General features: G+C 45.9%; 1 protein-coding gene across 2 annotated transcripts in view; it reads right to left on the bottom strand.

The window, feature by feature from the left end:
• LOC139057651 (cytochrome P450 3A8-like) overlaps positions 1-20,631 on the bottom strand; it is a 90,138-nt gene that overhangs the window by 59,195 nt on the left and 10,312 nt on the right. The gene's annotated exons all lie outside the window — the stretch shown is intronic.

The raw sequence follows: 20,631 nt of genomic DNA, 5'->3' as shown, positions 1-20,631 counted from the left end.
CGCCGTGGTAATCCAGACGGTAGGTGCATCCGTATGTCTAGAGACAACGAACGCAAACGACACATGGTGAAAGCTTTCGAGTCCCACAGAGGCAAAATACATTCACAGGTCATCGATCGCAGCCCAGCTGCAGCGTCTGTTCGCGAAAACGTTATGAGCTTACCGTGGCGATTGAACGGGGTTATGTATGAACAATATGCTACAGGCCACAAGCCAAGCAGGCTGCAAGTGTGCAGGGAGTGGATATAGTCATGTCAAACGACTATAAGCTCGCTTTTTCGCCACCCACGTACGCTATGACTAGACTGCGTTGTCTCTACCGATAGCCCAGCGTTTTTCATGTTTACGAACATAAATCGCACGAGTGTACATTGTATGTGACGGGTAAAGGGCATTACCTTTTCAGACGCTATGTATACAATTGCGTACATTGCCAACTCGAATTTTTTTCTCTATTCATGCTATAGAAGCGACCGATTTCAAAGTACCAGTAAGATAAAAGCACTATTCTTTTGTTCTACTACTATTCTTCTACTCTTCTGCTCGAAATTGTGAAGCTTACTGCGCCATATAGCGAATTAGGTTAAAACTAATGTGGAAAATATACGACATGGCATCACAAGGTTCGGCATCGCCAGATACGCTACATTCTTTATCTTTCTGCATTTTCCCCATTGTGTACGGCCTCAAAAGTTATCAGCTGATACTTCCAAGAATTACGCGGGTATCTCAAAGTCAGATTAACACACACCCGCACATAACCGGGCGTCTTTTCAGTGTCAGAATTTTTCTATGTCACCAACGTCTACGAAGCATAAAGTGTAAGGGTACGCGCGTTTGGAGCGCTTAACGTGAAGCGGCGCATGACAATGCGCGGACAAGCTTCTGGAGAAAATGCATCGAAGAACCGATCGGACGACGACTCAAGGGACGACGAGGAGGAGGCTGTCGCCACAGTGCATAAGTGCCGCTTGCTTTTATTTATTTATTTATTTATTTATTTATTTATTTATTTACTTATTAGTCTTCTTTATTTTAAACTCACGGTTTTCTTATTCTCTTTTTTTCTGTTACAAAAATTTTACTTTCTAAGTTCCACTATTCAAATTGTTAGTTCCCTTGTATTTACCGCTTAATTTAACCACCCATTAACGGCCTATCCCCAACTTTAGGTAAGCGCCACAACTACTCAGGTCAACAACTGAAGACACGGATGAATAGAACGTGCGAGATGTAGAATGTTCAGGCATTTATGGCACTGTTCAAACTTACGAAATAAAGTTTAAGTGAAAGAAATTCCTTTTTTTCTCCCCCCGCCTCCGCAACACTACTGCAACGACCACCAACACTGTGCTCGGTGGACAGCCTCCTGAGTGCGGATAACACCCCGGTGCCACAAAGATTTTGTCGAAATGGGAAAGATGAAAGCCAATGGCTCTGAAATGAGAAAAAATAATGAAGTTGCGCTATTTTACGTCAGCAGCCTATCTCACGGAATTAACAGTCTGGCGGGTAGATATAATGTGCAAGTCGTTTTCAACGTTCAGTAAAAACTGCCAGATTTGCCCGGCCACTTATAACGACCTCAACAATCTGGGGCCGAATTCACAGAGCTTTACCTTCGTAAGTGCTGTTCGCCATTGGCCGGCCACATTCGCTAATAATATATCGAGCATCAGGATTGGCTAGCATCTGCTTTTATGAAAAGTTGTTGCATAAGAACTTTTTTGTGAATACTGGCCCTAAGGTCAGTGAGGCGTACCGGGTGCAGAGTTGCGCATAAGAGCAAGCGTGTTAATTGTTGCAGTAATTTACAAAATTCCCTATACACACGGAAAGGTCTGCAATGTGCGGACAGCTTGTTGTATGAATATCAGGCTTCAGGAGCCTGAGTTCAAAGTTAAAAATGGGACAGTGCCGCATATGGCCGTTCATTGTCGCGTGTGTCATAGTATGCACATTTTGGGGGAAAAAACGGAAATAATGTTATCGAGAAAAGTCCCACCACAGGAGGGAAATCATGGAAGCCTTCTTTTGATTAGTTAAAGGTATTGTGCAATCCAAACATCTATCACTCTATCACGAGAGGCAGCGATGTATGTTCGTAATTTCTTTGGCTTTTGCAGGTGACTAAACATCATTGTACCGCTTTACCTGTTCACAACCATCTTCGCTCTTACTGATTTGTACATGCAAGAAGGCAGGACTTTAACATTGTATGGTATTGCGTTGCCGCAGCCTTTTTGTATACTTATACTTGCTGTTTTATAAGATAAGCAATTAGTCGCGAGTCAGTTCCAGTGTTTGTGGTCTCCTAATACGTGTGCCTGTTTGTTTGCGCTGTTTGTTAACATTATGCAATCATGCCAACTCAGGTCTCAGTCATAATACAGTGCCATTAGGCGGCCATTTTGTAGTAAACACTATATAGAGAGTGAGAGAATTGGAGAAGCGCGGTGGGAAGTTTATTTCACAGCCGAATAAGAAATACACGATGCGTCCTTCCATCTCGCTCATCTAGAGCTGTGCCCACTGAGACTGCACAAAGATCGTGCGGCGCCGATGTAGAAGGACGCCCTTCGTAACAAATACTGATGGCGGATGTCTCGAAACTGGTGGTATAGTGGTACTGATTAATGCAAATCGGCCCGTTAAGAAGCGTTCACTGGCTACAGTTCCGCAATGGCAACACGTGCGCTAACGGCAAGCGTCGGGTAGCTATTTCTGCGTTTTTAGTTACTCAATCAGCCGACAAACCAAATGCAAGCAACTCAGTGGTCATGAGAGACACTAAAACGGGGGCTCCCGAATTATTCTGACAACCACATGCTTTTATTTTTTATCAAGTACCTAAAGCTATAAGCACACGAGCGGTTTCGCATTCCGCCCCGTCGGAGTGGGGCTGCCACGTAAGGCAATCGAACCTGCGACACACTACTCGGCTGACGAGCGCCACAGACACTGAGCAACAGCGGCGGCTCAAGCAGCCGACTAAAATGTTAACGCGCGCATGATGTACACCAGCCAAACACGACGAACAATGTGCAGTGTTAAACCTGGCTCGTCTACTTTAAATTTATTCTCCTTACTCTTCTTTTAAAGCGTATATTTTTTTGTTTCCCTTCCGTCACGGGTTTGGCGTGCACGCTGGCTGGGTCGCTAAGTTGCTCGCCGGATATATTTGTGGGTACATGTACAGCGGTTGTATGTGCGCTCAATGAAAGCAGCAGCGAACGGGCGTATATATAGTATAAAGTGCAAGTGCACGCACCTGTGCTCTGCGTAAGGAAAAAAAAGTCCAACATAAAATCTGAACACACAATGTCGGCTCACAGGTATCTACAAAGCCCGTTGACCTTTTAATGAAATCATAAATTATGATGTCAGAGTGCACCGAAATCAAGCCACGAGGATACATATTGCAAAACACAGCCTTTTTAAGAAATCAAGCGTCTAGCCGTTTTCTTCGCCTTGGGATCTTCCATGCTACGAGATGGAGTCGCGTCAACTGCCGTCGTTGTCATTGCAGTCTGCGTAGAGCAGAAGTGGAAATATTTATGTATTCGTTCATTTACTCCATCTTCTTTGACTTAGCCTTTCAGTACATGCCACTAGGTGTGTGTCCGCTCTTGGCGAATCCTGCAGAATTGGCGTGCGCCACAGTGACACATGGGTTACAGAATCTGTTAATGTTATTGATACGTATCGTATTTTTTTCTGTGCGTACACCTGTCATCGCCATTCTTCCCTTTACGAGCATCATATATCGCCTTGATGTCTGTGACATCACTGGGTGGACGTCTGAACCACCTGAACCGCCTTTTTTTTAATGTCGCGATAGCTTGAAAGCGACGTAGTGCACAAACGTAAAACTTTGATGAGAAGAACGCTGTGACCTTTGTGATGGATAAACACGAACAGTGCATGAGAGTTCACGTTACATGCGAGAAAAGTAAACATAATGGTATGCCTCTTCGTTAGTTGCAAAGAATTTAACTAACCGCTTTACTCTTTACTAAAGCTTCCCGTCACATAGATCCCAATAAATGCGTTGGGTCTGCTTACTTTTCTGCTTTTTTTTAGCTCTGCTGAAATATGCACTGTAACACGAGGACACGCAATAAATGCGTCTATTTGGTGCATTTCCAGCAAAGATACCACAGAACAAGAGCATCAAGGCATTAGAAAGAACAATCAAGAAATTACAACACAACATTAGTTATGCAGCGGAAACCTCTGCCCCCTCTCGTATACAGGTGATAAAATAAAACTAACAACTATGCATGCATTTAGTCAGCTACATACTACAATACGTCGCGAAAGCGCGTGTTGCCGTTCTTTTTTTAAGTATAGCAAGTGCTATGGTGCAGTACGTCATTTACCGCGGTCCAAATCACAATTGCGTCACATAACGGCGTAGTAAACCCCTTGCTCTCTCGTCTTGACAAAGTGCCGTATTCACAGCCCACGCGGCGCCAAGCAGCACGAGGTAGTTCCAAACCATCGACAAGATCAAATGAGTTGAGCGATATAGGCAGCTCTTCACTGTCAGATGTGAAAGTGATGCTGAAGTAAAACGATATAATGTGTCATTTTTCTTCGATGTATCCGCAAATGTTTATTTAGCTTTGCAGGTGGAACTATCATCGTCATCATCAGCCTGGTTACGCCCATTGCAGGGCAAAGGCCTCTCTCATACTTCAACTACCCCGGTCATGCATTAATTGTGTCCATGTTGTCCCTGTAAACTTCTTAATCTCTTCCGCCCACCTAACTTTCTACCGCCCTCTGCTACGCTTCATTCCCTTGGAATCCAGTCCGTAACCCTTAATGACCATCGGTTATCTTCCCTCCTCACTACATGCCCTGTCCATGCCAATTTCTTTTTTTTTATTTCAACTAAGATGTCATTAACTCGCGTTTGACCCGCCGTGGGCGCTCAGTGGCGATGGTGTTACGCTGCTGAGCACGAGGTCGCGGGATCGAATCCCAGCCACGGCGGCCGCATTTCGATGGGGGCGAAATGCCAGAACAACCATGTGCTTAGATTTAGGTGCACGTTAAAGAACTCCAGGTGGTCGAAATTTCCGGAGTCCTCCACTACGGCGTGCCTCATAATCAGAAAGTGGTTTTGGCACGTAAAACCCCCTAATTCAATTTGTTTTAACCCGCATTTATTCCCTCACCCAATCTGCTCTTTTATTATCTCTTAACGTTACATTCATCATTCTTCTTTCCATAGCTCGTTGCGTCGTCCTCAATTTAAGTAGAACCCTTTTCGTAAGCCTCCAGGTTTCTGCCCCGTACGTGAGTACTCGTAAGACACAACTGTCATACACTTTTCTCTTGAGGGATAATGGCAACTTGCTGTTCATGATCTGAGAATGCCTGCCAAACGCACCCCAGCCCATTCTGATTATTTCAGTCTCATGATACGGATCTGCAGTCACTACCTGTCCTAAGTAGATGTGTTCCCTTACCACTTCCAGTGCATCGCTACCTATTGTAAACTGCTCTTCCGAGACTGTTAAACATTACTTTAGTTTTCTGCAGACTAATTTTTAGACCCACCCTTCTGCTTTGCCTCTCCAGGTCAGTGAGCATGCATTGCAGTTGGTCCCCTGAGTAACTAACCAAGGCAATATCATCAGCGAATCGCAAGTTACTAAGGTATTCTCCATTAACTCTTATCCCCAATTCTTCCCAATCCAGATCTCTGAATACCTCCTGTAAACACGCTGTGAGTAACACAGGAGAGATCGTGTTGACACGTGTACTTATCTTTATCGGGCGACCACGTTTCGCCGCTTAACAACTGTAATCGCAGAGCGAGGGACGCGCCTGCATGTATCCGACGTTTCTGGAAAGTTATCGATGCTTCTACTCGGCTGTCTGTTGTCGCCGAACCTTGTGTTATCTGATTTCATTGCGTAACGCGAATGGTGTAGAACTTTGTGGAAGGCACGCGGGTCCAAACGATTAGTCTGGAACATTCGACGACTGCTCAATAAAAGCCGACGCGCTTGACCCGCTGATCAGATTTTCGACGATCGCCGACTGTGTTCGCCGCTCTCGTTGTGCTTTGAGTGTAGCCTGTTTTGTGGGCACAGGTTCGCCCAATAAAAGCTAGTTTCTGCATTTCACAGTATTGCTACTGTGTTCTTTGACGTCACGACCACGTGACAGTATCCTCCTGCCTGACGCCTTTCTTCATTAGGATTTTGTTGCTTTCTTTATGGAGGACTATGGTGGCTGTGGAGCCGCTATAGATATATTTCAGGATTTTTACATACGGCTCGTCTACACCCCGATTCCGTAATGCCTCCATGACTGCTGAGGTTTCAACTAAATCAAACGCTTTCTCATAATCAATGAAAGCTATATATAAGGGTTGATTATATTCCGCACATTTCTCTATCACCTGATTGATAGTGTGAATATGGTCTATTGTTGAGTTGCCTTTACGGAATCCTATCCTGGACCTTTGGTTGACAGAAGTCTAAGGTGTTCCTGATTCTATTTGCGATTACCTTAGTAAATACTTTGTAGGCAATGAACAGCAAGCTGATCGGTCTATAGTTTTTCAAGTCTTTGGCGTCCCCTTTCTTATGAATTAGTATTACGTTAGCGTTCTTCCAAGATTCCGGTACTCTCGAAGTCATGAGGCATTGCGTATACAGGGTGGCTAGTTTTTCTAGAACAATCTGCCCACCATCCTTCAACAATCTGCTGCTACCTTATCCTCCCCAGCTGCCTTCCCCCTTTGCATAGCTCCCAAGGCTTTCTTTACTTCTTCCGGCGTTACTTGTGGAATTTCAAATTCCTCTAGACTATTCTCTCTTCCAGTATCGTCGTGCGTGCCACTGGTACTGTATAAATCTCTACAGAACTCCTCAGCCACTTGAACTATCTCATCCATATTAGTAATGACGCCTTAAGAGACAAAGACGGCAATAGCATTACTAATATGGGTGGAACTATATTTATCTCTAGTTACAACCTATTTTTGGCCAATTTCATACGCAGTCTTTTAAAGCTCGCTCACGAAAAGCGGAACCCATAACGCTCTGCCTTGGAACATCTAGACTTTCAGCCGCCAGACTGGCGTAGTCGATTTCGCGATGCCCTGTTACCAAATTCAGACCGCGACGGCAGCATCTCGATAGGGTCAAAATGCAATATTGCCCGTGTACTGCGCATTGAGTGCTCGTTAAAAAACATCAGGTAGTAAAAATTACTCCGCAGTCCCCCACTATGGCGTGCCTCATAATCATATCCTGGTTTTGGCACGCAAAGCCACAGAATTTGCTTTACTTTTAATCTTACCTTCTTTATCATCGCACTGAGGAGGGGGAGGAATAAACCTTTATTTTTAAGCAGTATCCGGGGTAAGCCCCGGTTCTGCTCTCGGTGGAAGGTCTCCTCATTCCAGGAAGCCTCTGGCCTTCGCTGCCTCCTTGGCCCTGGCGACGAGGCGTCGTTGTTGTTCCAGGTCCTCGGAAACGAGCCTGGCCTCCCACGTTTCTATGAGGTCTTCGCTTTGTCTGGCGTTGCAACAGTCCCTCGATGAAGGCAATGCGTCTTTGTCTGGATGCCATGGACATTCGATGATCAGGTGCGCTAAGGTGTCCGGTACGCCGCACATTGGGCAGTGGTGTTTTTGTAGCGTTGGGTATAGTCTATGCATGAGGATTCCGTAGATGTATTACTTTGCAGTCGTCTGAGTGTAGTGCTTTTTTTTCTTTGTTGGACTATGGGTAAAGTGGTGGGTACACCTTGCGTTCCAGACTGTGATGTTGAAGTATCCCTGAGTAGGTGACGGGTACAGTCTCTACCTCCACTGACGCAGACCGGACGTCTCGACGGGCGTCTCGAGAGCAGGAAGGGTTGGCCGGCAGGTGTGGCCTCGGGCCGCGGCATGTGCCGCTTCGTTCCCCTCCAGCCCCTCGTGCCCAGGAACCCATTTCACGCAGGTGCAGGGGGTCGGAGTACTGCGGTGCTTCAATATCTTCAGTGCGTCTTTCGACGCGCGACCCTTAGCGTAGTTCCTGACGGCTGCTTGAGAATCGGAGAAGCTGACAGCTGCGTCCGTGCACGTGGTAGTTGCTAGGGCAATCGCTGTCTCTTCTGCAGTCTCGGGGTTTTGTGCACGGACTGTGGCAGGCACTAGCTCTCTGCCCTGATAATCTACGACGCGCAGGGCGTGAGTGTTTCTTTGCGGGTATTTGGCTGCGTCGGTGCATCTGGCGTCCGGATCTTGCCTGTGCCAGAGTCCTTCCATGTTTTTTCTGGTCACGAAACTGCCGCCTCAGTTTCATATAGCGCCAGCGCCCGCCGCTAGAGGCGCAACCGTGCATGAGAGGGCATGCGAACGCCGCTACCGCTGTGGTTGTGTGTGGGGCAGCCTCGGTATTCTAGCTTTCTCAACTTCCTCAACGATCGCTTTACTCTCACGTAACTATTTTTAACATTGAATATAATTAAATTACTGCCTGAGCGTGTCTTCTGCGATGATATGAGCGCACGGGACGAAAAAAAAAAAAGCCGCTCATAACATGGAGCTTGCGGCGGTCTCAGACCGAAAAAAATAAAGATCTGGAATTTTAAGAGCCAGAACCGCGATACGATTATGAGGCACGCCGTAGTGGGAGACTCGGGATTAGTTTTGATCACCTGGGATCCTTTAAAATGCACCTAAATTTAAATAAACGGGTGTTTTGCATTTCGCCCCCGTCGAAATGCGTCCGCTGTACACGGCCGGGCGGTCTCGGTCCGGATTGCTTCGTCATCACCGTTCGCCTCAACGCTTCGGTGGGCTCCGCTTTTTAATATTGGCCTTAAATTAAACACCGCGCATTCGCAACAAAACGCCAGTGGTCCCACTTATCACCAGATGAGTAAGCGCCAATTCTCCGTTGCGCATAGTGCCAGATTGTTCGCCGAGCACAGCTGTTCAGTTTCTGTTAAACTGTGGCAGAGAAGGACTCTGTGGGCATAATCTTATAACGAGATCAAAAGAATGAAATTGATATTGCAAAGGGCTGCTACCGTAGAATACTTAATGACAAAGAAAAGGGAACTGAGCTGCTCCATGCGCTTAAGATTTCTTGCGAAGCGATGCCATTTCTGAATAAGATTTAGGTAGAATTAACGCAAGACGAACTTCGCTACTAAATGTCTTCGGTGCGGCTTTTAACAACGGATTAAGGCGAACCTGAAGTGTTAGGACCTGCACAGTTGAAACTAGCTGTAATAAGGCAATTGCCTTAGCAAGCAGTCGTTTAGAGGCGTCAGTAAGCCCAGCACTTATTCACGCTGCTCAACGAACACAAGTAGCCACATCACAAATACAGCAATTTTTTTTAATGGATTGTTAGAGATACCACCTTTCTACGTCTTCAGCTGTTACATAAACATGCAAACAAAACTTGCTCAGCAAATCACAATACAAATGTAGCTAACAGTGTGCTAATAACCTTCTTACTCATAGCAGCTTATAGACTTAAAAGTACATGCAATTGAAGAATTGTAGCCCACCAATAGCCAAGACTAAAGGACAATGGAATATAAAACAATGCATATTATTCTGTTTTAACACTTGCATTTAAAGGAATTCTAATGCTATACCTTTCATAGATGGTCGGGGTAAGGGCGCTATTGCTGTAAACTACTCTATCCTGGTATAACACAAATTGAGGCTGCAACAAAGCATAAAGCAAATGTGTTTTGTCATCAATGCCCTGATCAGATCTCACAACACCCTTATTCTCCTTCATCATCAGCATCGCAATTTTTTTGTAAGTGGTCACCTTTACACGATAATCGTGATACCTACTGCGTCCCTTTAACTGGTACCGCTTCAACTGGTTGGTTTCCTACCACCCCCTGCTGGACATGAAGCTCGCCCCTTTGCTGTGACGATGTCCGAGGCGTCAAAGTGTTTCGCGCACACACGTGTATACTTCGATTCGAAATTAAAACCGCCACTTCCCTGCCGCGGTATGGCCCGCTTCCATTTCTCGCGCTGATCCTTGTTATTTCGTAAACAGAACAACGACACGTTTTCAGTCGTGCCCTTGTTGCCGGAACGGCACCCAGGCACGCAACACGTGTTCGGCATCGTTGTCCCACCCCACCACTTCAACCAAACAGCCCAACACTCGAAAAATAGCACAGCACACGCACAGAACGCACCCGATCAGTCAGCTCGCCTCGCACTGCGCACGCATTTCGGTACGCGAACGATGCCCTCTGTGGCACAGTGGCGCCGCGTCGCGGCACCTTTGGGCAGTATATGAACCTCTCCCATAGAGTGACGGCGGAGTTTCGTGACCACAAAAACATGGAAGGACTCTGCCTGTGCCTTCGCCGTAGAGCATCCACTAGGGCTGGGCTTCTTTCTTTGTGGTACGTGGGGTGCATGTTGCGTGGAATTGGGGCTATGCACAGGGATTCGCGGAGGTTTGAAGGAATTCTTTCGTTTCGGCCAATGGTGGATATAAAGGTTTCGCCGTAGCTCAGCCGTTGCAGCACTGATCTTCCGGTGGGCGTGAGCTTCAGTCGTTCTAATTGACTGGCTTTATGAGCTTCAGCTAGTTCTTGCCAGGTGTTGTGCACGCCTATCTTGAGGTGTCTCGTAGTCGAAGCCGTAGTTGGTACGCGTCCTTGGGCGATTTTGATGGCTTTGCGTATTTGAATGTTAATTTTTTCTACCTCTGCAATCTTCAGCGCGAGGTAGAGCGTGCCGTATGTTATTCAAGTGGTGAGGAGTGCTGGCATCACGCGTAGCGTGTCTTGTTCTTTAAGTCCGCTTCTATGGCTTGCAACTCTCCTGACGGGATGCGTGAGCTGTGATAGCGTTCGGTGTAGTCGCGGGAGGGTGGCCGCCCCGGACCCGTCTTTGCGTATGTGTAGCCCTAGAACTCGTACAGTTTCCACTTTCGGAATGGCGTTGGGATCGGGTGACGTTGGGAACGGGTTCATCGTAGCTGGGTGGTCTGCCTCTCGTTCTTGACGTGAGGACGAGGTTCTCCGACTCCTCAGGAGCACAGCGACGGCCGCATTTGGGCAAGCAGCTCTCGATAGTATCTACGGCTTCCTATAGGCGTGTTTCTTGTGTTCTAGTGTTTGAGGCCCTTGCCCATGACGTGATATCATCTGCATAGAAAGCTTGTCTTACGTGTGGTATCGCATCGAGGAGGCTGCGTAGCTTGATCATTGCGACGTTGAAGAGCAACAGCCATATGACTGAACTCTGCGGGGTGCCTCTGCTCGGTAGTCGGAAACTATCGCTGCGCAGGTTGTATATTGCAACTGTGGCCGTACGGCCCGTGAGGAAATTCATGACATAGTTGTATGTCCGAAACCCGCAGCCCAGGTATTCGAGGTTGCAGAGAATAGCTTTGTGACTGACGTTGTCAAAAGCTCCCTTTACGTCGATGGCTAAAATCGATTATTTGCTTCTGGTGCTCAGGTGGTCGATGAGGACTTCCTTGAGTAGAAAGAAGACATCTTGCGTTGACAGGTTCTGCCTGATACCGAATATAGTGTTTGGAAAATATCCGTTGTCTTCGAGGTATGAGGTTAGCCGGTTGTGTATCATATGCTCAAAACATTTCCCTACGCACGAGGTAAGGGAAATTCGGCGCAAGTTCTCGATGCTGAGCTGTTTATTTGGTTTGGGGATCATGCTAATATCCGACTGCTTCCAGGCAGCCGGCAGCTCTCCTTTCTCCCAGCATGCATTGAAGTACTGGAGCAGGGCTGTGGTAGCCTGCTGCGGAAAGTTCTGAAGATGCTTGTTGATGATCCGATCTTTGCCCGGGCTAGTGTTTCTGGTGAGCGTCGATAGTGCTGCAGAGAGTTCAGCATGCGTAAAGGGGTCGGTCAAGGTCGAGGTTTGGTTTCCCACCGTAGACTTTATCATGTGCCATCGTACTAACGGGTGCGTCACCGCACAGCTTCTTCTCAATTTCTCGGAAAATGTTCTCTTCCGATCCGGCATGGTCGTGCACGAGCCTACAGAGGTGCTGTTGCTGCTGCGTCTTCATAGGGCCATTGTCGAGAAGGGCGCGCAGGAGATGTCACGTCGTCTTTGTGCTCGGGGTTCCCTGGAGTTTGTTGCAAAATGCATGCCAGGTCTGTCTTCCTAATCTCTCCGCGTATGCCTGTGCTTGCTAGGTGAGGAGGGCAATTCGATTCTTTAATTTCTTGTTTAGCTTCTGTCTCTTCCATCTCTTGAGGAGAGCTCTTCTGGCTTCCCAGAGGTGGGGGAGTGCGTGTCGAAGGCTGGCGGTACTTCATTCAGCTGTATTGTTATCGTGTGGCGTTCTGCCGTGTCGAGGACTTTCTCCCGCCAGTCATCTATGTTCTCAATGGTGGTCTCGACATTTAGCACGTCTCCGAATGTCTTCCACTCCATTACCCGGGCCCTTCTAAGCCTATCGGGCTTGCGAGTGTGAGCCACGGTTAGTTGGAGGACGTGGTGATCGCTGCCCAGGGTTTCTGGGAGTCAAGGGCACGTTTAGCGTGAAGGTGAGATGCGGGTTGGTGTATCTAGAGACACTATTGCCTATCCTCGTTGTTTGGAGTGGGTCATTCCACATGGTGAGTCTGTGCTGTTGTGCAGTATCGTGCACTCGGGCTCCTTTCTTCGGGGTGGTCTGGTATCCGCAGGCCGTGTGTGAGGCGTTGGAGTCCCCTACTATAACGACTTGATGACCATCAGTGCGTTTCTTAATTTCTCGGACAAGGTGGTCGAAGTCTGAAAGGGGGTCTCTGGGAGGGCTGTACACACTCACTACGAATACGCTCAAGAGCGATTTCCTCTCCGGTATGATTTCGATTAAGGTGTGTTCGATCGGTGTATTGACGGGTTCCAGTTGATGTACAGTGAGATTCTTCTTACTGCGAATTACCATGCGTTTTGTTTGTATGTGGGCGTTGTACCCTTGTAGCCGGACGTTTTGTGTATTTGTTTCTTGCAGTGCTATGAGGTCGGGTGGGTCTTGTTTAACAAGTTCTTGTAAGGTAGCATGCCGCGGTCGATAGGAACGACAGTTCCCCTGCCATACGTGGAGAGTCGAGAGCGCATTTGTAGTCCTGTGATTAGGGACCGCCATCTTCGGTTGTTTCTGTTCCCTGTAGGCACTAGCGGGTAGGTGAAACTGAACAAGAGGCACGTCGGCCGTTTGCTCGTGGCCGCTTTCTGTCGGGCTGAATGTCATTTAGTGACGTGTTAAGGTGCTGTTTTGTTACGTAGGTCTTGATGTGGTCTATGAAGTTGTTTTGTTGCGCTGCCAGTCCATCGACCATGGCGTCTAGCGTGGTAACCTTACTTGCGGCGAAATTCGTTATTTCTGCTTGGACGATTTTCTCAATTGTGGCGTTCGTACTTTTCATGAGAGTTTTTTTGGAGGATTGAAGTTTCAGATGTATTTTCTCCATGCCCAAGTTGTTATTGGGACTCATTATGCCTGGTGCTCTTCGTTCATTGTCTATGCCTAAGTTCGCAAAGCCCATTCGAGATGCCCAGTTGTTGTTTCTCTCTCACGAAGACTCATCTTGTCATACTTTCTTTCCATATTCGCATTAGGAAATCTATTTACCTCTGTTGATTGCTCGTATTTAGGGTAATATAGCAATAAAGCAGCCCTTGTATACTGTTATCTGTGTTTACTCGCCCACTTTTTATTTTCAATATTATACTACACTGCAGTTAGGAGGCCACATGTATGAATAAATAAGTGAATGAATAAACATTTCGCAAGGGGTAAACCACAATACAATGAAATCCTTTTCAAATCCAGCGCTAAGTCCCTGAGAATATAGCGTAGGTTGTGTATTACCTTGCTCTTAATGTTAGCGGACGGTAACATTAACAGCAAGACAAAAAGTTCGGCCACATTGAGTAAGGAGAAATACAGAAAGAGAGAAAGCAAGCATGACATCTTTCGCGCAGTCACACCTTGACGTGGTATGACAACACGGACGTGTCGAAGACTGCGCGTAAGAAAACGCGAGGCGCGACCGGCTACAGCACGTGACGGTTTCGATTTGGCGAGGCGGAAGGAACTGTGATCCGCATCACCAACGCACACTCGAGTGTGAGCTACGTTGTGCACTGTTATGCGCTGTGCTGATCAAGTTTATTGTCAGGCATGATCAGGTATTTCACTACGTAAGCATAAACACAGGAATACGTTTCATAGTGGAAGCACTGTAATGGTACTCCGCACGGTACGTACAGGAGGCATGATATTAGTGCGGGCAGCGATTATGTAGTCATTGAAACAATAACGACTATGGTAACGCGACACGAACACTTGAAGATAATAAGATAGGTGGATGCGCGTTAAAAATATCAGTACACTTCGATGAGTCTCTTCGGTACACTTATATAATGTTGAACAAGAGCATCAATCTACAGGAAACGATTATGAAGAAATTACAATACACCAGTAGTTATGCAGTGGAATACTACCCTTCCCTCCCTCCCTGCCGTCTCTTATGTTGATCATCAAATAAAATTACAAAATGTGCATGCATTTAGTCGAAATATGCTGCAAAACAATTTCGCACAAGAAGTAGCTTTAGAGCAGTAACACAGTAGCTGGAAGAGAAGGCGGCTAGACGATATGAATGGAAGGTGGGGGCCTAATTTGCGTTTCAAGAGTCGAAATGATGGTTAAGTCTTGACTTCAAGTGGCATTGCGTTCGATAATTAGTCCGCAGTAAGGATAGGAGGAAGTTATTTCATGAAAGGGAAAATTGTCATCCGTCCGAATCTAGCCCGAAGCTACAAAGAAAACCTATACGGACTTCTGAGAAATAAATATTCGCGGTAGAGGAAAAAATCGTCATTTTCCTAGTTCGCGACCTTTTCCTTTTCATGACACTTCCTCCAGCTTGCGGGATATTGCAGAAGTGACTTGCCACATACAGGTTATTTTATGATAGACGTACTTTTGCTTATGTATGACCTGCAATTAACTAAAGTTATTAACACTGTGATTACTGAGGATTCCCATAAGGTAGCTTGTAAAATCACGCATAGTTGACTCGCTGGTCTGGTTGACTCCGCGTAAAACTGCGGACTGTTTGGTTTTGTAATTTTCTCAGGAGACATGAGATGACAATTTAGCGCCAATTATTTTGGACAGTAGTGTGCTTACAATGGATCCAAGAACAGCAACCTGCAATTATAGCTTATAGAACTGAAAGTATCGTGGAGCATTAAAATTTAACTCTCCTGTTTTACGTGCCACAACCACGACAAGATAATGAGGCGTGCCGTAAGGGTAATGATCGTGCCCATCATCGCCCCCATTCCTCTCCCATGTGTAGGGTAGCAAACCGGTTAAGCTAAACTGGTTAACCTCCCTGCCTTTCCTTCACTTTTTCCTTCCTTCCCTCCTCCTTCCGTAAGGGCGAACATCATAATAATTTTGAGCGCCTGCGTTCCAATTGCGTGACCCAGGTGGTCAATCTAAACTAAATGAGCAGTTCGCATTCAGTTTTCCGTTGAAATGCGGACGCCTTGGTGGTTATCGAGCCCACGACCTCGAACTCGGCCGCACAACGCCATAACGACTGCACTACCACGGCAGGTAATTGTGGAAGATTATTATGAAGCATGATGCCACATAATAAACGAATTTCGCGCCAAGACCACACACACAAGAAAGAAGGCAACACGGGCGCTTTTTTTTACTTTAACTGTTTAATGAGCGTAAAAGCATCCTACATATATAGAACTCCCGAACCCAAGCGCATGCGCACGCGTGCAAGGCATCAAGTAGATTCGGGGGGAAAAAAAGACACGCTATCTCAGTAAGCGTGAGAGAAATTTTTGCTCGGTCTCGTACAGTAGAACAGATGTGCACTGACAATTCTGACCAGCTTTTCTGATGTAAAAAGCTTACAACGTTTCACGTGCCATTTGTCGCCTGCTTCTATGCAAAATTCTCACATCTCGGAACCGTGGAATCCAACTGGTACAAGCCCTGGAGTGTTCTACTAGCCATTCACCATCATTATTTTCTATATATTTCGCACGTTTTCCTAGGTCGGTCATTCACGCAACGCCCCGTCTGTCCAATATAATTTTTTCCGCAGGGCAAGGGAATTTCATAAACTAAGTTTTTGGCACACTTTATGAAACGCTGGCCACGCCTTTTCTGGCAGCCAACCTTTTGGTCTTCGCAATTAACGCGTCGGTTAAGCTGGGCTAGCTTTTTGGAAGCTGAAAACACTACCGCTACGTTGTACCAGTTAGCCACATTTTTCAGGCAGTGCGAAACCCTGTGGATGTAGGGGACCACTGCAGGTTACTCCTTGCTCACCGAATCGTTTCTGCTGGCACCAGCTTTTGTCTTCTTCAGAAGCGTTTCTGCCACAGGGACCAAAACCGACTTAGGCAAACCAGCTGCAACCAGCCTGCTTAATTGGTTGTCAAAGCTAGCTTGCATTTCATGCACACACACGACTTCCGGAGTAACGACTCCTGGCAGAGGTTTGCGATGCCTCTTTTTACTACTTTCGAGTGGGCGAAATTATACGGCAGGAGTCCTTTTTGCGCATGCGGGGAATAAGCCCAGCAAACATGCCCATCTATAAACTTTAACCGTAAAAATAAAAACTGAAGCTCTCCATTCAGTGGCAGTTAATGGGTAAACATAGCCCTCTTCCGAGTTTTATAAACTCATCTAAAGCACTGTTTACCATTGCTTCATCAGAAAGCCTTCTGCCTGTTTAAAACAACTAAAAATTCGTCCAAATAACGAAACACTTTAAGGACTTTGTCATTACTAAAATGATTAAAATGATCGTGTAAAGAGAGATCGATGAATCATAAAAAGATATTGCAAAGTATAGGGGTTATGCAAGAGCCAATGCAAATGCCTTTCTCTTGCAAGTAAGCTTGCTTGTCAAATATGATAAAAGTGCTAAGAATATAAAATTATAAAAGGTGTAAACGCGCCCGTATTGTGTCCTTTCTTGTCTGCATGTGTGGTCATGGCGCAAAACTGATTTATTAGGTCGGATAACCAACCAGCCCAGCAGTTTACACTTCTAAAGTGATACCATATGATAGCTGCTTTCATATGAATAACTAATGAATGGGCATTTATTTTTTATGCCTACGTCGGTATACGCAACAACCTAGCGATATCTTTCTTCCTGGTGCGATTCCTTTTGTTAACAAGTAAAAAAAAAATTATTCGTAATACGAGGGCCGGCACTAAAATGGCGCAGCCAAAGAAGGTGGCAATATACGTTTGCGTCCGCTGGCCTTTAGCGCGTAAAAACCGGGCTGAAAGAACCAAAAACCTAACTTTTCTGGACTCGATAGCTTCTTTCCACTGCCTCACTAGAGTGCCTTGCCAATTTTGTGTCAAGTTGTGTGGACAACTTGCTAGTGTGAACAAGCATTTTGTTCACGCTTTATTTTAAGGACATGCAAAGACGACGGGAAAACAGGGAATTAGGGTGTGGTTTATCATACGTTCCTAATGGGCAAAAATTGCCACAGACGGTCCTTGGATTGATGTATGCTTCAGACATAGGGCTTCTAATGGACGTTGCAAGAGATTTACAGAGACTTGGGGACATGTGCGGCAACGCAGAAACAAATCTAGGCCTTAAGTTTAGAAGAGAGAAATCGAGAATTATGAGCTTCAATGCAGAGACGAGTAAGTACGTGGTATCATTTCAACAGCAAGTCATAATCGTAGCCAAAAATACAAATACCCGAAAGTATGTACGTAAACAAAGGAAATAACTACTCAAGCGTCCACCAGGATAGCTTGAATATAAAGCGGAAGCGGAATGCAGCAATAACAAAGCATAGAGCACTTTGGGGCCACAATAAGTATGAGGAGCTGCGTGGAATCTGGAAAGGAGTAATGGTGCTAGTGGTAACGTTCGCACGCGCCATTATGGGCTTAAAGGTCGATATCTTTTAGGGGTTGGAAGTTAAGCATATATCGCAAGGCCGATTGGTGTTAGGCGCCCACGGTAAAACCACAAATGCGGCAGTGCAGGGTGGCATAGGTTGGGCCTCTTTTGAAGTCAGAGAAGCAGAGAGAAAAATTAGTTTTGAAGGAAAACTCAAGAACACGGTTGAAAATAAATGGGCGGCTAAAGTGCACAAATGTGTGTACCTGAAAAGCGTGGACATAGAATGGATAAAGAGAGGTACACAAAGTTGGCAACCAAGTACATGTTAACTGAAAGTGCATATAGACAACCACTAGTCACCAAAAAGAAAGTGACGGTAAGAGAGACAGTCAATTGGTTGCATAGACTGAAAACAAAAGTGACCATGGAGATTTACAATGGGAAGAAATACATTAGAAGGGAAAATCTATACCATAACACAAAGGACAGTACGTGCATTGTTATTTAAGGCTATACATGGTTGTCCAACTACAACAACATGCTGGAGCAACTATTCGCAACTAGATGAGGCATGTGCATGCTGCAACAAAAATCCGGAGGTCGATCAGTGCATCCCAATCGAATGCGAAGGAATTCACCCAGCGACATCTCAGGAAACGTCCCCCTTCCAGAAGCGCTGGTATTTACAATGGGCGGAAGAAAGAGAGAGAGACAAATAATCTTTATTGAAAAGTCCCTGCTGGGTTCGAAGGGGGAACGGAGAGGCTGGGAGGCTGGCCCCTTAAAGCTTGCTCGGGCAGCGTCATGCGCAGCGTTGTTCTCAATTATCCCTGCATGGCCTGGCGTCCAGTTGAGTCGAACAGTTCTTCTGCGGGTATGATGTGTTCCAGTGGGAATCCGGTATGCTTGAGGTGATATAAGTCCCTTGGTGTAATTAATTACGACTGCTTTGGAGTCGGTGACGATGCATCATGAAGTGCTTTATGCGTATGCTAAAGCTATTGCAGCCTCTTCCCCTTCTTCTAGGTGTTTGGTACGTATGAAGCTAGTTGTTGCGTATCCATTTTTGTACCTGTAACAACCGCCAGAGTCCCAATGGCTAGTTGTGAAGGATATTTTGCAGCAGCAACATAAGCCACATGTTCAGCATCTTTGAGCACTTTGTTGAGTCTTTGAGCTCTTGCTTTTCGTCACCCTGCGCTATGGTTTGGGTACATGTACTTTGGGGTTGAGGGGGTAGGGGGATTATGAAGGTACTCCTGATGTTCGGTAGAATATCTCTCTTTTCTTCAAATCACGTCTGGTATGGTCTTCGTGTGAGTTAGGAGTTCATAGTCTGATGTTCTGTGCTTCTATAAGTTCGTCAATTATACCCTTACCCCAGGTCTCATGCCTACGGGTACTGGGATAGTACATACAAAATGACCAAAAAACACCACAAGGATCCAACGCTTAGAGACATACACGCACAGATAGGCCGGTTTATTTCGAGAATTGCTACCAGACACACCAGCATGAAAGAGGGCAATATCATTCGACTGATACAAGCCTTTGCCATCTCCCGTATAGGGTATGGTGCGCCGTTCTTAAATTTCACGCATACCGAGAAGCACGCCATTGACATAACGACAAATAAAACACTAAAACAAGAATTACACCGTCCTCAAAGCACAGCAAACGATAAGTGGGTGGAAACGTCAACCGGTCAGTAGTTGAGATAAGCAAGAGACGTACAGTCTATTGTTGGGAAAACGGCAGTAGATCACCATCACCAGCAGCTTACCTTTTTCGTCCATCCTCACTCCCCCCCCCCCCCGCCACAACAAATATAAACAAGGGATGCCCCGCCCATCTATACTAAATTGTAGCAGGCGTGTCAGCGTTTTTTTTTTTCAATTACAAAAAAATCATTGCAGATAATGACACACCTCTAATCTCTGAACTGGGTTGTTCGAAGAGATAGTCATCACTTGCATAATGTATCAAAATGCATGATCCACTAAGTAATAAAATGTTACTATATATGTTCTTAACTGATTACTTTTGAGGCCCATATTGCAATTTACGAACTGTAGCCGGTGGGCTCGAAGGCATATCCACTTGGAACGAATTGTGAGGACGGCACCGGCTTCAATACATGCGCCGTCAGACTTTCAGTGAAAATACATGGTTGTTCCTCTTGAACCTTTACACCAAAACACAATTTTATCCATTGTAGCACAAGAATAACTAGAACGCCTACGCATTTTGTTGCTCAACTTGAAAACTATAATCTCGAAACGGGTGCCATATGGGAAGGTTTCCCAATTGGATACGCTTCGCAAGCTCCTCGTCTACAATTTGTGAATCGCAATATTTGGTGCCAACTTATTAGTTGAAACATAATTAGTGAAATGTTGTTAACCAGCCGATAATGCCATTTCCGGTTCTCGTATAAATAATATCCACCCTATTGAGTAATCCAGATCGCTTACTGGAATTTCGCTGCCTAGCAGTGAAGATATTTTAAAAATCTGTATATATAAAAGATTCTGCACATATTGCCTAAGGAGAGACACCTTATATGAAATAAACGCCTGATGTAGCGGTCAGATATCACACGCGTGCACAACGGCCACGTTGACGTAGATTTACTAACCTGGTTATGTGCACAGAATAACAGCCGGTGCGCGTTAACCGCATTTAGCGTGCTTTACTAAAGGTTGCCGCGCGCAGTTGAGTGGCAGCAAA

This window comes from Dermacentor albipictus, chromosome 3, assembly GCF_038994185.2.
Source record: "Dermacentor albipictus isolate Rhodes 1998 colony chromosome 3, USDA_Dalb.pri_finalv2, whole genome shotgun sequence".
Classification (NCBI taxonomy): domain Eukaryota; kingdom Metazoa; phylum Arthropoda; class Arachnida; order Ixodida; family Ixodidae; genus Dermacentor; species Dermacentor albipictus.
The sequence above is the reverse complement of the archived record's forward strand: the minus strand, read 5'-3'. Positions and strand labels throughout refer to the sequence as shown.